We start from the raw sequence: 17,961 nt of genomic DNA on the forward strand, positions 1-17,961 counted from the left end.
GAAAGAAAGAAAGAAAGAAAGAAAGAAAGAAAGAAAGAAAGAGAAAGAAAAAAGAAAGAAAGGAAATGTTACACACTAGCAAGAGAGGATGGGGAAATTTGATGCGACCACAGGCTTTTACCCACTAGGGTTGGCCACCTGCGTGTGCTGTATCAAGAACTAGGACACAAGGTTAAGATAACCGCCCTCCACCCCCGACCCCATTTACTGAAAGTAATGGAAGAGCCCCTAGAAACAAATCTACTCCTACCTTCATCGTGTTACAGGAGCAGAAACTCAACCAAAGAAGGAAAGTGACTTTCCCCAAATCACCCAGAGTCAATGTTAGAGAATGCCATAAAATGAAATTAAGTATTTCAAAACTGCACTTGGGCAAAGGGGGATAGAAAAACTTTTTAAAGTGATGTGGCCGCTCTAGGTTTTGATGGTGGCAGTTAATTATCAAAATTAAACTGTACATTTAAAATTGGTGAATTTTAATGTCCAGAAATAATAATCTCAACATATAAAGAGGAGAAAGCACAAAACAAAACCAGACTCAGTACTTCAGAGACGTGCACAGGTGTGCGAGGCTGCTTGAATCCATGGGATAAACACAGCAACTTTTTTTCCCCTAATAATAACGTAATTTCGTGTTCTGTAAAAACAAAGTGCTAAATCATAGACTGCAGAATTCATCTGAACGTTTAAGGTAAAACAGAAGCCTTCAAAGAGAGTGTTCCCTTGGTTCTGCTATTAGGGGTGCTTCTGTGGGAAGATTTGAGCTTTGACCAGTGCCATGTCACCCATGGAGAAGTTACACTAGAACTACTAGAATCCTGTTCTTGTTGGTTCTAGTGACCATCTAGTGCTCCTAATTAGATTCTGGGAGCTTGGGGTGGGGTAGGGAATGCAGGGGAAGGACTATCAAGAAAACATGCAAATAGCCGGTGGTGTCAGCACCTGGCCCAGCCAAGGAAACCATACACAAACACACATCTGTCTTCCGTCTAATTTCAAGATAAAAGGTACACTTATGTCAACAGAAGGCTGTTTGCAAAATGCCATCATATATTTTAAGGCACTAACCACAGTATAATCTGGCTGTAACAATAAAGTCATACTTTTTTTTTCCTCCCACCCTGTCCCAAGTGCTCCAGCTTCTCTCCCCAGAGGCAACCAGTTTCTTGGTATTCTTCCAGAGATCTTCTATAAAAAGCTATACTCTTGAGCACTTGAGATGACTCCTTACTCTCTCCTGGTTTCCACATCCTTGTAGTCTTGTGGACAGGTCTAGACAGTTCTCAGGCTCAGGCAAAACCGTGTCTAGCCCCACCCCAGCAGTCTCATCATTGGCTCACTAGACAATGAAAAAGGAGTCCTTCTTCTCCTAAGAAATACTTATATTAGCCCTTAACAACACAAAAGGGAACTCTGTAAAATTTTGACCTGAGAATCCAGAATTTAAACATTTTTTTCATGCCTCCCCTGAAAGTTCTCTTAGTAAAACCCACACAAAGAAGATGCATGAACCAACTAGTGAAGGTCCTGGGAAAATCATAATTAAGGCCAAATTTGTTCTTCCTTTCTTCTTCTCACACCCAGCCCTTACTTTTCCCTCCTCCAAGGTTTTCTTCTACTTTTATCCTCAGGCACTCAGTATTTTCAGGAGTAAAGATGGCCCAGGAAATAATCTTGTAACTAGTGTGCAGAGATATTAATGAATTAATGTAACTTTCCCCAGGATAGTTGCAATTCCCTGGAGATTCCCTAGGATAATGATCTCAAAAGATGGGAGAGAAATGGCTATCCCTTAGGACAAGAGTATCAGAATAATAAGGAAGTGTTAATAATTTAAAAGAGAAAAAGTTTTCTTTAGAAAATGTCAAGGAATACAGAAGTAGACAAGATAGTATAATGCACTCCCATGTACCCATTACTCAGCTTCAGCAATTGCCAGCACAAGGCCATCTTGTTTCACGAATACACCCTCCCATTGCCCCTGACCTCCACCAGCCCTGCATTATTTCCGAAGCAAATCCCAGACATCATATGATTTCATCTGTACATATTTTAGTGAGCATTTCAACAAGATAAGTATTCTTTCTTGGAAATAGCCACGGTGGCATTATTTCACCCAAAAAATCATGTTATTTAATAACATCATGTATCTAATTGGTGTTCAAATTTCTCATTGTTTCATAAATGTCGTCTTTGTTTTCTTTACACTTTGATGGTGTAATGTCTTCTGCTCTTTTCTATATCTCTTATGAATAGGCTGCTGGATCTAGAACTTTGAACAGATTTCATCATAATAGGTATTTTGTACTTCCTACAGGAGGCGTATAATGTCTGATTGTCTTTTATTTGTGATGCTACCAGCCACTGGTGCTTAATGTCTAAATTCATTAATTCACTAAAGGTTGCATTCTAATTGTGTCGCATGGGGTGATCTCCTATTTCTATCATTTCTTCTTCACTCACTTGCTGAACTGTTCCTATGAAAACAAACTTCTCCCTTATCTAAAGTTGGGATACCCAGTGGTACAGTTTATATAGGAAAGGCAGAATAAATGCTTGATTCTCTCCCTTTATTTACACATTTTCAACACAAGGAGTCAATTCACTATATTCTAGTGGTGATTAATCAAGTTTTTTATTTTGTTTTTAGTATCATGATGAACTCATGGAGTTCTACAAATTGATGCACTTTCATCCCTTGCAAATACTAGGGTGTATATGGTTTAAAAGAGCTTATTTGATGTATAGCTATATGTTTGAAAAGATGAATAAACAAACCACTTTCTAATGCAAACTACAGAAAGTTATCAGGAGTCTATCTCAGATTCTCAGAAGAGGGGGAGGTTTGAGGAGGGTGGTGAGGGTGTACAACTTGAGGATACAGATCAGATACTGGAGATATTTGAGTTCTGAAACTAATGTGATAACTTATATAACAACAAGGTCACATGGGTTCAAGATACGTTGACAGGGAGCCATATGTAATCTAAAGGTATGCCTTTCTAATAATTAAAGTTCAGACTCCTCAGCTACTGATTTGGGAGGGTTCTGGGGAAGGTTCTTATATGCACACGCACACATTTGTCTCCTCTCCTCCAGCGGTCTTAAATCAGACAGTTTCCTATACCCAAGACCAGCTCCCTCATCACATGTATACACACGTGTCTCTATACACCCCAGAGCAATCCAGCCCCTCCCTGAGACTGCTGGTAGAAATCAGTATCTCACTGCCCTTATAATGAAATGAGTTTATTTATTCATTAAAAAATGCATATACTAAACACCGTGTGCCAGGTGCTACGCTAGCAGCTGAGGCTAGGAGAAAGAATAAGACCCAGGCTGGCTTCTTAAGGGAGTTTGCAGTCTTGTTTAGTATGGACAAGTATGCAGATTATTGCAATGCACCATGATAAATGCCCAACCCATAAATGCTAATGCCAAGGAAGCAGCCCGGACGTTTGTTTTGGGGAGGGGTGGGTGGGGTGGGGTGTGGGGGGAACTGCTGCCCTCGAGCATTTGTCAGTCAGTCACATTCATTGAACATGAGGATTGAATTCCAAATTGATCTAGATTCTAGATCTTTGGCAGTAGGAGTTGTTTCAGCTGACTTCATGAACAGCATGTGTGTGTGTATGTGTGTGTGTGTGTGTGTGTTCAAGACAGGATATGAGAGATATAGGACAGCAGGAAATTAGAAAGCTGTGTAGTCATCGGATTCCGCGGTATTTACTGTGTATGGGGCAATAAATTTTCAAGGTGGAGCACGTTTTAGAAAATGAGACTCTGAGAAAAGAAAAGCTTCGTAATGCACTTCAGTGCACTCCACATAACATTGAAAAGTAAAATATTAGTATATATAGTTTCTACCCTTTCTGTTCATCTGGACTCATGAGAAGTACCCACTGTCAAACCCAGAGCCTGACATATAGTGACTTTTAATAAATACGTTTCCTTCAGGTTTATTAGAGATTGGTGTATGTTAGGTCAAGCCTAAAAATGAAATATTTTATCCAATTATACTAATCTAATTGAGATGGAGCCTAAAATGCTGTGCTAGTGGGGACAAAGCTTTCCATCCCTCCCTCCAGTGGAATACTGGTATAACCATACTCTACTTTTCATATTTTGGGGCAGGGCTCAGCATGCATGCATTCATTTATCAAACATTTACTAAACACTGTGTTCCAGGCATGACGCGAGGCATTCAACGAATTTAAAAGCTCCAACCTCAGAATTTTCCCTTGAAGCCCTCATAGTCTAATTGGGGAAGCAAAGCAAGTAATAAATAATTACACTGTCATGGGCTAAAATCTCTATTTGGCAGCGCCTGGCTGGCTCAGTGGAAAGAGCATGTGACTCTTGATCTCCAGGTCATGAGTTCGAGCCCCATGTTGGATGTAGAGATTACTTAAATAAATAAACTTTAAAAGAATAAAATAAAATAAGACCCGTATTAGAAGGATGCACAAGGGGTTCTGGGAACCCAGAGGATAAAGAAACTCACTCTTCTTTGGAGAGGAGGGAGAGGGTCATGGGGAGCTGCACAGAGGATATGGCAAGTCAGGGTTTCCCGAGTGAACAGAAGGGAAAGATCATTCCACGGAGAGGTAGTAACATGAGCAAAGGGTAAAGATGTGTTTGGAAAATGGCAAGTCCATGTTTCTGGGGTGGATGGGTGAGAGAGGAGTGGTGGAGAGGCCAACAGGTGAGAAGACCGTCCATTGAAGGCTTTGTGTACCTTGCTGGGGGGGGTTCAGGCCCAACCCCACATGAGGTAAGAAGCTGCTAAAGGATTTGGGGCCTGGGGGTTACATGATCAGGTGTGGACTTTAGAGAAATCCTAATGATGGGACAAGGCTATTCAATCTCCTTTTCAATGGCTCCCCTGAACAGTTAGGTTGCTACCCATGCTGCCCACCAGGATTTTGGAGACTTTTTCATATTTTTATCAAATGCTTCCTTCCACTTCTCAACATTTTTGAAACTAGCATCTCAAGAGACCCTGATAGAGTGATCATAGTAGAGACTATGGTGAATTCAGTTTACAAAATCCATACCCTCCATGCTGGTCCCTGTGCAGGGCATGGTTACAACACCAGGGCATCCCATGGGCCAACTTCAGGGACTTGCGCCCCACAGCTATTAACTTCTTCTGTTCTCCCTTTCTGGCCTCAGAGATCCTGCATCCATCTGCCTAACAAAAAAGATTATTTGATTCACCTGTGCTTGGGAACTTTATTAGACACCCAAGGGAAGAGATCCAAGAGGTAGTCAGAGATGCGTGCATGTCTGGCTTCAGGGAAGAGGTCCAGGATGCCAGGAGAGCCAGGCACATCTGGGAGTGGTCAGCATGAATAAGACACGATGAGATCACCTAGTATAAATACAGAGGGGAGGCCTGAGAACTGAACCCCGGGGCCCCGAAGATTTAGGAGGCTGGGGGGTTGAGGAAGAACCAGCAAGGTGACTGAGAAGGAGCAGACATTGGGGGAGCAGGAAAGCGACTATTTTCTTCCACTTACTGACTGATCCTTCTCAGGAAAGATAGGTTTACAAAAAGGCTAAGACAAGAGAGTACTGGACTCAGATGGATCCAGATTCAAATTTTGGTCATACATTATGTACTAAGTGAGGTTACACTTCATATGTGCTACTGGGTCCAGTCTAGGACCAGGAAGGTATTTGCTTGTTGAGTAATCCCTGACTGTGCACCACTGCGCTCCGGGCGTATATTGAGTGCCAAAGGCATTCATACGAAAGAATCAAATGCCCTCAGCTCTGGGAGCCTACAGTCCAGAGGGAAAGGGCAGCACCAGAAGCCCATGATTCTCCATGACATCACAACATGATCAATTCTTTAATGAACGTATGAGCCATGCACTGAGAGAGCAGAAAGGGGGGGGATTAATCCAGCTTGCGATGGCCTGACTTAAAGGTGATGCATTTCTTCCTCATTTGTCTTTTACGTGTCGTGTTGCCCAAGAAAATCGTGACTCTTCTAAGCACCACCAACCAGTCTATGTGACCATTTATGAGAATTTTTTTCTTTTGGAGAGAAGAAGTATAGGTTGTGGGTATAGATTGTGGTCCCACTTTTTGAAAAATGAGGAATTACCATCTTGAATGAAATCGAATGCACAATCGCCTATTAGCTCAAATTAACAGCAGCTGCTCTTACGCTCTCCCACATTTGACTATCACCAAACCACTCCCCAGTGTAGCCCCCAAGCCGCTGGCCAAACCAGGGAGCCTATCACATCTGGTGCGGTAGGCTTCAGTGATCTGTTTCTCCTTGGGCGATAATTTACCTTCCATTTGGTGGGCCAGATTTTTTCTTCAACTAGGGAAGCCCCAGTGAACATCAGCCTTTTTGAGATTTAACAGCCATACATTTCTCCCGAATAAGATTTCTTGCATCTTCTTGTGCATTTTATTTCTCCTTGCTTTCTTCTCTATGCATTCATCCTGGTTCAAACTGAAAACTTTAGACATGAAATTTGTAACTGAAGACGTCCTTTCATGAGTTTATTATGAAGTCGTGAACTGAAAATTCCGCAAGGGCAGATCGCAGAGCTGTTTGGAGCTCGGTGTGGAGCACCGTGGACTATACTACCCTTATTCTGCAAACTGGTAGCTTCTCCAGCTCTGCCTGAAGACAGGGCTAGGGATTTGGGAGCCAGATGACGGTTTGGATCACTGTGTCCTCCAGTCCTAAAGTAACTGTAACAGTTGTCCCTTTGGTGGCTGGTATGGATGGTGGTGACTTGGGACAAGGCAGGTCCTAGTGGAAAGGGAGAGGAGGGTAGTCTGGGTAAGCGTTGAGCATTGGCAGCTGGGATCCAAGGAGGAAATTTTTTTCAACCACCCAAGAATATACCCTGAAATTAGTCTTTGCTCTGCAGAAAACAAAAGGACCTTGAAAATCATTAAAAGAAAAGAAAGTCAGAGAACTATGTATTCTTGATTTTAAAACAAAGAAAACTCTACCCTTTTCTCTTAGGGAAGATACATTTGTTCCTAAGTAGAGCATATTACTTGAAGAATACTCATTCTTCAAAGTTATCCCTGTGCTTCAGCCTTTAGCTAAAAGGAATGAGTTTCTTGGGGCTCCTGGGTGGCACAGTGGTTAAGCGTCTGCCTTCGGCTCAGGGCGTGATCCCGGCGTTATGGGATCGAGCCCCACATCAGGCTCCTCCGCTATGAGCCTGCTTCTTCCTCTCCCACTCCTCCTGCTTGTGTTCCCTCTCTCGCTGGCTGTCTCTATCTCTGTCGAATAAATAAATAAAATCTTTAAAAAAAAAGGAATGAGTTTCTTTTAATATAGGAATCCCAATGATGCTGAATACACTGGACTGAGTATGTGTGTCCCCCCAAAATCATATGTTGAAATCCTAACCCCCAAAGTAATAGTATTTGGAAGTGGGGCCTCTCAGAAGTGATTAGGTCATAAAGGGGGAGCTCTCATGAATGTGTGTCCTTATAAAAGGGACTCAGAGAGCTCCCTCATGTCTTCCACCATGCGAGGACACAGCAAGAAGATGGCCTTTTGAGAACCGCGAAGCAGGCTGTCATCAAACTCCCTATCTGCCAACACCATGATCTTGAACTTCCCAGCCTCGGAACTGCAAGAAACAAACTTCTGTTGTTTATAAGCCACCCAGTTTATGGTATTCTGTTATAATGCCCCAAAAGGACTAAGACTTCAAGCTTCTACATGCATACATTAGCCGGAAGTACACACTTCCCCCTGTTTTGGCCAAATCTCTCAATAATGTCCAAAGAGTCAGTCCTGGTTATACTCACATGAAGCAATCACTTCTGAAGCCTGGCTGTGTTCTGGGGGTAAGAACAGACATTCTCCCCTTCCCTCCCTTACCCTTCCGTTGGCTCCCCCAATTTGTTATACTCAGCCTCAGGCTGCCAAGCCAGAACTAGCTCCCACTGGAACACTCCTTCTGCTGACAGGCATTTCCCCAGACACTCCCACAGTGTAAAGCTGGGAGGGTCGGAAGGAGGCTCCAGCATCAGCCCCATGCTGTTTCCAGAGTGAGATCTCCCCTCTGATGGGCTCAAGACCCTTGGACACCCGTCCAGATCCTCCCATCTTATGGTGAAGGTCATTTCAACAGCCTAATCACAACTGTCTGTCACTGAGCCTCTGTCAGGGCATCCTAAGTTCATCTGGCATGTTGGGTAACTCTGAATCTCAGAGAGACTAGAACAATAACAATATGAGCTGTTATAGTCGTTGAGCATTATTTACTCTCTAAGCGTAAGTTCTTATTAAATGAAACTGAATGAAACAGGAAGGGTGAGGAGGACTTGGCTCCGATGCTTCCAGATGCATACTTGCATATGTGTGTGTGTGCGTGCATGTGTGTGCACGCGTGTATGTGGGGAAAGGAGCAGGCTGTAAAGACCAGGTCCTGAGGACATCTTCTGAGATCCAGGACTCTCCTTTGTTGTGATTTCCTAAGAGAACCTAGGGTAAGACCAATACCAAGGTACTGAAGACAGATTTGGGGGGACAGGGAAATTTTATAACATCTTATTAATCAGCCACCATCGGTCTGCAGTCTAAAATTCTTGAACTCTTGGACAGCGTGGGCAGTTGGGCAGTCTACACTGTCAACAGTAACCACGTCAGACATTTCTGTAAGTTTTGACAATCATATAACAGGCCAGATATGAGTCATACTATAGGTATGCCAGGAAACCCCAAAGCTGTTTAGAGCCCTGGGAATCCAGAGAGAGAGAGAGAGAGAGATGCTTCTTTGGCCTACGACAAGCATTATTTGGCACAATCAGTAATGCTGAGCATCTCCTCTATGCTAAACCTTTAGTGAAGGAAATGCTGTGGCTCTCTCTTTCTGTAGAACAGTAGATCACCTCCCTGGGAACGGCAGAAGGATGCAATCCTAGAAACAATGAAGACAACAAGACTCTGTACAGGGCCTCTGGGCATGACCTTTAGCTGCTCTGGCTACCACTGTGTGACCAGCTCCCTCCAGAGGGAAATGCTTACGTGTCTTCCCACATGGTCACTCTGCACAGCAGCAACTGATTCTTGAAATCGGGGTAGAGTTTGCAGGGCATTTGGGTCAAGAGGTGAAACTGCAGCAGCTGGCATCCCTTCTGTCCCGTGCAGGGCTAGGGTAGAAATGGTAGCTGGAGGCTTTACCATTTGCCAGGTGTTTTCAACCCAGGAAAGTAGGCACAGACATGTCCCAGGAGAGGGTGGTAGTTCCTGTGGCCAGAGAGCTGGATGCCTTGTCCTGGTGCTGAATCATCTGAAAAGGTAAAACCAAAACCATGTCTAAGTCAAGGTGGGTGGGAACGGAGACCGGGGCTGGCAGGGACATCTACCTTAAGGTTGGATGAGAAGAGGTTGGCTGACTCCTGGGAAAGCGAGGTAGGTATTTCTTGCAAGAAGTGAAGTCCCCTACTTTTCTACAGGGCTATGGGAAAAATTGCTTGTAATTATGTTAATTACAACAACAGAGCCCTTCACTTCTCAGGAGGGCTTTTCATCTTCAAAGGGGCTCCAGGATGGGACATTAACACTTGACATGAAAGTCTTTGGAGTTTCAGAACTGAAGGTGGAGGGGCCCTAGCTATGTGGGCTGGGGCACCAGCGCTGGCCTGGAAAGCCAATGCCCAAGGAATTCTCTGGCTTTCAGGTGGGGAGCAGGTCAAAGCAGGGGTATGTTCCAGAAACTGGCCCTCACCTCACTGAAATTGGAGGGGCAGAGGGATGGAAGCATCAGCCTCTCTCTGGTTCTCCTGAACCCTGACCCCCTATATTGGAACACCCTGATAAATCTGAATTTCAGATAAACAATAAACACACAAATGCACTACACAATTTGCTTGCACACACCCACACACGGCCTGTGAGCAATCAGAGGCTGGGCTTCCTACGTGATAGACTGCTACCAGAGAGGTCAGCAAATTGGGGCGTGTTCCCTCCTGGGGCCACAGGGAACAAGGGCTCTTCAGACCTGCCCAGACCCAGCCTCTTTCCCACCCCCGTGTGGGAATGCCAGAAAGTCCTCCTTTCAGCTGTCAGGGCTAGAACTCAGGGCTGGGCTGCTGGGTGCAGTCCAGCCTCCCCAACTCCTTTATTTACCTTGGATTTGGGGATGAAACAGCCTCAGGAGTGGAATGTCTAAAGCTTCCCATCGCTCCCTCCCATCGTTCCTTCTCTGCACCCTGACCTGCACCCCACCGCTCTGTAGTTCAAGGGAGACATCTGCAGCTGTCCACCTGTATCTCCCCAAACTGCTGGAATAGAGAAATTCCTCTGTGACGAAAACCAGAGAGAGATGGTCCCTGGGCTGAGAGGAGCTTGCAGGCTCGGCAGTGGAATCCAGGCTGCCAGGACGGGTCTGGGCCTGACGGAGAAATGCCGCTGGGTTCCTGGGCTGGGCGGGAAGGGAAGACAAGCTGGCACTTGCCACAGCACAGAATAGTAACTGGGAGGTGGCCATGCTTGCTCTGAGACAGAGCGAAACTCTCAGGGCCTCCAGCCACGGACACACTGAGAGAGGTTCCCAGGCCCCTGAAGCTCCAGATCCAGCCCCTGGGCTCAGTCAGTCAGGGTCAAGGACAGAGCATGCTGCCTTCTTCACGCCCCCAGGACAGACAGATGGTCCCACACATCTACATCCTGGGATATTACTTCGGGCCTGTGGGCAAGATTAACATTCCCAAGCTTTGGTTCCCCCTCATGACCAAATGGAAAGGGCACGGAGTCAGTCAGGTGGGGCGGGGTCAGCTTCCCACTCACCATGGACCAGCTGAGTGACCTTGGGGAAGAGACTCTTCTACAAATCAAATTTTAAAAAGTCTCCCTACGTATCTGAACACAGAGCCATTTAAGGAAAATGGATGTGGGCAAGATGAACCTGGCTGGCTGGCCGGCAACGCTGCAGGGGGATTCCTGGACAGAGGGCAGGGCACAGAACCATGACCCTTCCTTCAAAGTACAAGATGCTGGAAAGATTCCAGAAAAGTTAATATTAGTAAATTACTCTTAGAATTGTACTGAGGAAGAGCAACTTTCTCCTGTGACTTGTGATGGTGGGTAAAACATGCTAATGTTTCTTTCTTTATCCTTTCTTCATGAATTAAAAGTGCAAGACTATATGAATGAAGTGTGACACACTCAGTTCATGGGCATCATTTAAACCATTACCTGCAGTTACGGAAGTATGTTGAACACTGAACGATAAATGTTTATTGATTGACTAAGTCTGACTAGAGAAAGAAACAGCAGAAGCAAGGATTGATTTTACGTCAACTGAGTAGCTCTTATTAGAAATCCTGCATCTTATTTTAGAAGCCTCGAAGACTAGTATTTTATCTCCCCAAATCCCCACTCACTGGTTCTACTATTTTCCTTCCTCCTTCCATTTCTATTTATGCAGCAGTCATGCCTAGCTCTGCAGATAATGTTTTGTAACCAGTGAACCAGGGCAGCTACCTGGCTACGCTAAGGGATTTGTCAGCCAGGCGCCTGGCCAGTGAAGGCCTGGTGGGTCCTTCCTTGGATCTGAACGGCCCAGGAGAAACTGCTGCTTCTAACAGCTCCACGCTATGCAGATGTCACTGTGCTGGGGAGGGACAGGTGGTGTGTGGGCTGCCTCATCTCTAATTCCTAGGTCTGAACAAAATAAGGGAAAAAACAGTCCCACAGAGTGGGATCAGAAGTATCCCAGGGGAGTTAAAACCAGGCGGAGCCTCACACAAGACTTTGGTAACACGTGGGAATAGCCTTGGGATGGGGGTGTGTAAGGATCAGGTGAAGAGCCGTTTCTACTCTTAATCCATCTGTCTTGTGAGTCATTTTGTCTCATTTCAAGTTCAGAGATTTGATCTTGAACCAGAGTATGGTCACTTCCTGTGTGATCTATTATCTTCTGTGAGCCTCAGTTTCCTAAAGTGTAGGTAGGAATGCTAATTACTACCCCATATGTATGCATTGAATAAATATGTATTGAACACTTACTTTGTGCTGGGCCCTAATCGTCCAGCAAACTGCAGTTTCCTGAACTTCCCACGTGGTACCTCTGAACATTTGCGATGTTATGTTCTTTGCCCAAAATGTCATTTGAGTTTTTCTATCCAAAAAATTGATACTGATCTTTTAGGGTCATCTTCAACATTTCTCTCCCCATTTGTTCAGACTTCCGGTGAGGAAATGCCCAGAGAGTCACATGGGCTGGAGACCCTCAAAGATGGAATAGCTCCCTTTGAGACCCAAGGAGGAGCAATTGTTCTCTATCTTATGGTTGGGCCCAGGGACCTTCCAATTGGTGACAATTCATAAAAAGCCTCAGCGATCCCAATACATAGGGACAAAATATCAACATTAAATGAAATAATGTCTGTGAGTGAAATTAGATAATACTTCAAAAAAAAAACCCATTTGACTGGAGTTATGGATGGTTAGTAAGTAGCAGCTATTATTCCAGTTGTATTATTATTAATATTGCAAGCGGAAGCAACTTTATCAAGAATAGGAGGCCAGCAGCCACAGTGGGTGTTCTGGGAAGAGTCTACTAGGGTTGTAGGGTAGGAGATGTGGTTGGAAAAGCAGGCTAGGGTGAGACAGGGGTCTTCCAACTAGTCTCCCTGCTTGGCCTTTCCCTCCCTTCTTTCTATCTTAAACACAGCAGCAGAGTGATGGTGCAAAGTAAGTCAGCCCATGTTGCTCTTACTCTAAAGCTCCTAGTGGCTCCCTGTCTCCCTCACAGTAAAAGCTAAAGTCATTATCTCTCAGACCTCATATCCTAACACTCTCCCCCTGCTCCTCACTCTTCCAGCCACTGAACTTCATTCTGACCTCCCTGCCCGTCCTTTAATGGGCAAGCATGTGCTCACCTCAGGTCCTTTTCACTTGCCAGCCCCTCCTTCTGGAACAATCTTCCCTCTGCTATCTACAGGGCTCCATCCATCACTTTCTTAGATCTCTACTCAAATGTCATCTTCTCCCTGGTAGTCTATGTGAAATTTCACTTCTCCCCTGTCCCCTCCCCTTCTTAATCCCTGTTGATTTATTGTTCTTCTTGGAACTTATCACCAACTAACATGCTTTACTTGTTTCGCTTATTTGTCTTGGTTATTGTCTGTCTCCCCCACTAAAGTATAAGCACTATGAGAGCAGAAGTTCTTTTCTGTCTTGCTCACTGCTGTATCCCCCAGAACCTAGAACAGAGCCTGGCACATAACAGATACACACTAAACATCTGTCGGATAAGTGAATATAGTTTCTCGATTCAATAAACCTTGGGACATCACAGAATGTTTTTGAGCAGAAGAATGAATGGATTAGAGCTCACAGAGGGCTGTAGGATAGATTAGAATGGGCCTGGAAGCTGGTGGAGAGGAGGTAGTCACAATAGTAGAAGGACATATAAGTGAAAGTTTAAACAGGGCTTCAGTACCAATAGAAGAAGACAATAGGGGGCGGTTAAGTTTCATGAGGGCAGGGAATTTGTCCGGCATATAGTAGGTGCTCAATAAATATTTACTGATTGATGAATGAAGGAATGATGCTTGCGTTTTTCATGTGGGATTGCCTCAGGCCTCTGGTCTGAGTCAATCTTAGGGAAGACCTGAACATTTTCTGCTCTTGACTCTGGGGTTCCCTTGGCTAGGAGTTACATGAGCTCAACACTGAACTCTTACATTTATGGTACATCTTCCCTTCCTTCCTTATTGGGCTAACACTCCATGGCATGCAGTCATCTTTCAGGCCTCGGCTTAGCTCAGACAAATGGGGGTTCAGGCTGTAGGAATTGAGGTGGGGCTCAGGTTGTAAGTTTCTAGGGGCAGGGACCAGATCGAATGACATGTTTGAATACTATACAACTAAAGCTTTAGGCGATGTGGAGAAATTAGCGTGGAAGGGAGCTGGTAGTGTGGAAATGAGTGTGCCAGTCCAGAGCCCCTCAAGAGCTCCCCTTGGAGCTCAAGGAAATCCCTGTGGATGTCATCTTCAGCTTTCCTGCAGAACCACCGAGTAATGGATAGGAGGCTGATCTAGGTTGAGGCTGGGTGTGTGGACTGTGTTAAGAGAAAGTTCCACACTGGAGGGGTGGTGGGGTGCAAGGTGGGGTGGCTGCTTGGTCAAAGAACCTCACATTTATAACCTCCCTCGTCCGCCCTTTCCCTAGCTACATCTCCTCAAAGGAATTATTCCCTAGGCTCTGAGATCTACACTTGGACCTGGCTCCTAATCCAATCAGCAGAAATGAAATGTTTTGCTTCCTATCCTCCCTGCCCCAAGAATAAATATATAGTAGCTCATTTCTGAATTCTCCAGGTTTATATTAAGCGAATGCCTGGTGCCCAGAACTGCGCCAGATCCTTGCCTAAGGATGGTGGAGAAAAATAACATTTGCATCGGCCTTTTATTGTTTTATTTATTTAATTTGTTCTTCTTGCCCGTCCGGTGAAACAGCCAGTATCCTCATGCAGGAGATGAGTAAGCTGAGGTCCAGCTAGTTCACACAGCTAGAAACCAAGAAAAGGGAAATTCGAGACAAGTTTTGACAAATTCCAAAGCATAGGTTGGTTTTCTGAGGCCATCGGTGTTGCCTCTGGAATTTAATTACTGAACTAGGAATTGTTAGAACTGGAAGGTGATTGCAGAATTTGTTTAGCTCCTTCCAATGAGGGGCTCAGGCTCAGATAGTAGCAGCAACAAGCTTGGCAGTCACGGAATGCCAAAGAAAGTTCTAATACTCAAGTCTCCAGGCTCCCATGTGCTTTTTCTTTTGTCTTTGAAAGTCTGTGATGATAATATCTTTCTTAAATATTACATTTATCTGCTTTAAAAATTAAAGAGCACTGAAAGCTTTATAACCAAAACATCAGCTGTCCCTACTCCCTATTTTTGTTGAAATAATATTTCATCTCCTAATATTTCTGTTGGAATCTTTCATCCCTTCTCATCCCCCTTCCCATGCTTTTTGTCCTCTCTTAACCTTGTGGTTGTACTAGAATGATCGGAGGAGGGAAAAGAGATAAACACACTTGGTCAATCAGTCCTACTGGACAGAAGTCCAATGTCTTAACCACGCTGTCCTCCATAAGATTCTGTATAATTCATTTTTCTGAAGTCAACACATGTCCAGTGCTCACGTAGCTTACCCTGAGCCTGACCTGTGCTAGCAGCTTCTGGCTCACAAGAGTTCCTGTCTGGCCTGTGCCTTGCTGCCCTCAAGGACTTAACTAGGGCCAGAGAATGATTTACACAAGAAAACAAAGAGCAGATAACCGCAGAGATGATCCCTCCCATCCGCACTTGACCAATTTTGGAAAGCTTTCATATCCACAATCTCCTTTGACAGCAGCATATAATCACAGGATATATTGTTTGGTGCTGACCAGGGAGTCAAAATCGGGACACCGCTCTGTCCTGACAGGGCCACATATTTAAAATCAGCACTGTGAGTCTTCACATTCATGGTGGTTTCTTATTTAGCTCTTTTGTCTGCAGGGCCAATGGAAGCTTCTTTCGCCAGGGCAGGTGGAAGTGGACTCTGGGATTTGCACTGAAGGGGAGAAAGAATGATGGGAGGACCCCAGGGAGACAGCTTACTTCTAAGAGATTTACTGGGCCTTGTCTTCCCCCCTCTGCCTCCTCCCTATAGATCCAAGTTTGGGATAAAGAAAGCTGCTTCTTTGAGAACACTTTCTAGTGCTGGGTTCAAGGATAAAAAGAGAGTCAGAAAGTAATAATTCTAAACACTTCAGTGGGGAATTCACCTAAAGTCCCAAACTGAAGTCGGTTTCATTGCCTGGGTGGAAAGTGAGATCCATTTATCAATTTATTTCTGCTGCCCCTTTCACTGTAGAAATCTCAATGAGCCTCAAATTTGGGCCACACTCTGGGATGCCTCTATAGGGGTGAAGGGGACAGAGGAAGAGCAACAGTTCAGGCTGCAGTGTCGGCAAAGCGTTAAGCTCATCTGTAGCCCCAGGACCTTGAAACACATGGATGGAGCCAGATTTAAATCAAGGTAGGATTTACGGCAGTCATGATGGGCTCCAAAATGCCTTCTAGAAGGCTGGATGGGGTCTGAGTTCCTCTGAGAGAGCACAGAATCGGACTGTTCAGCCTCTTCCACAGCCCCACCAACAAGGAGCCCAGTCTAGTGCTATTACTGACACGAGGGACACTAAGTTCTCCACTGTACTGAACCACTGGGAGCAGTCCCAGTTGCCACACCCTCTGACTGCCAAGACAAGTGGGATTTGGGTCACATAGCTTTATTGTCATATGATTGATACTGTAGAGATTAAAGCCTGTGGGTGGTGAAAGAGACCCGTCCTCACAAAGTAGGAGCTGCCTGGAAGCAGGAGAGAGGAATTCCCAGATTCCTTGTAGCCATAAATCAATGCCCCTGTGTTGAAATGCACATCTCACTGCCTGAAACTCAGACTCACAAGTGAGTCAGCAATGCCTTACCTGATCGGAGATGGAAGGCAAAACAATGGGAATATCACAGGCCCATGCCACATTGGGGATCTCTGAATCTTAAGAATGCTCTTTTGAGAACACAGAACTGATTTCTCCCGAGCCTTTGGAGGGGCTCACAAGACGTTCTTATTCCCCAGACCAAGCAGATGAGCTTGTATCTCAAGCAAAAGAAGACTTCAGGGTGGCCTATTGCCGGATCTCATCATTTGAAGAGCCCGGAATTTCTTCCTGATCTCCACCTTAACTCCTCCTGCTTCATCTCCTTTCGTCGACTCTTCAGTAGAGTGACCCCAGAGTTGGGACTTTGTTTTCTTCACCATAGTATCAACAGTGCCTAGATACATGGGTGATTAAAAAAAAAATTAACAGGGGTGCCTGGGCGGCTCAGCCGTTAAGCGTCTGCCTTCAGCTCAGGTCATGATCCCAGGGTCCTGGGATCGAGCCCCACATCAGACTCCCTGCTCGGTGGAAAGCCTGCTTCTCCCTCTCACACTCCCCTTGCTTGTGTTCCCTCTCTCGCTGTCTCTCTCTGTCAAATAAATAAATAAAATCTTAAAAAAAAAAAAGAAAATTAACAACCAGTGCAGCACCAGTCAGAATAGACTCTGGTTGGGATGCTGAGCAGAGCCCAAGTGGAAGGGTTTGGGTGCTAGTCTTGGCTTTGTGTCTAATTTGCTACATGACCTGGAGCAAATCACTTGACCTCCTTGGACCTCAGTTTTCTCCTCTATGAAAAGGGGGAATATGGACTAGAAGTTGCAAACTCATATGCCTACAGGGTCAGGTAATTAAAGTAAATGAGTGAACCCAATAGGGTGGGGGTGTCCTGGATTTAACACGTGGATTCCGTCTAAATGAGCAGCTGGTGTCGGATGGAACTGCTGAGCCAGGCTGTCCGCAGCATTTGACTCTTCAAGAGATACTGAAAATCTGGATGCTTATGTGAAATCTACTGGTGTTTGAAATACTGTGTGGGTCCAACAAACATCTCTAAGTCAGTTTTGCCCTCAGACTAGAGGATTAGAAGGGCTTGGATTTTCTGATTTTAAAGTATGTGTCTTCTAAAGAAAATCTTTAAGAAATCACCTTAGTTATGAGGATTTCTGCCAGTGCACACATGAATGCCTGTGTGTGGGCTCCTGTTTGTATGACATAGGGCTTTTGGCTCCCCTTAAAATAACGCTTTCCTGGTAGTCTTCCCCCCACCCCTCACACATACCTGCAGTGGACGGTTTGCTTGGTCTCAAGAGCCAAGCCCTGAGCCAAATAGGAGATGCTGCTTGTCCAGTGAGCTCATCATAGTAAAGAGCAGGCTGTGTTGATGTTCCCCACCAGCAGTGGCTAAGCCAGAAGCTGGCTAAGTCAGGCTTGGGGACTTGCTATCTTCCCATTCGCTGGATATGTCCCTAAGCTGAACTGGCACCAGGAATCAGGTCCACATGATTACCAATCTGGAGTTCTCCAACACA

This window comes from Ursus arctos, unplaced genomic scaffold, assembly GCF_023065955.2.
Source record: "Ursus arctos isolate Adak ecotype North America unplaced genomic scaffold, UrsArc2.0 scaffold_2, whole genome shotgun sequence".
Lineage (NCBI taxonomy): Eukaryota > Metazoa > Chordata > Mammalia > Carnivora > Ursidae > Ursus > Ursus arctos.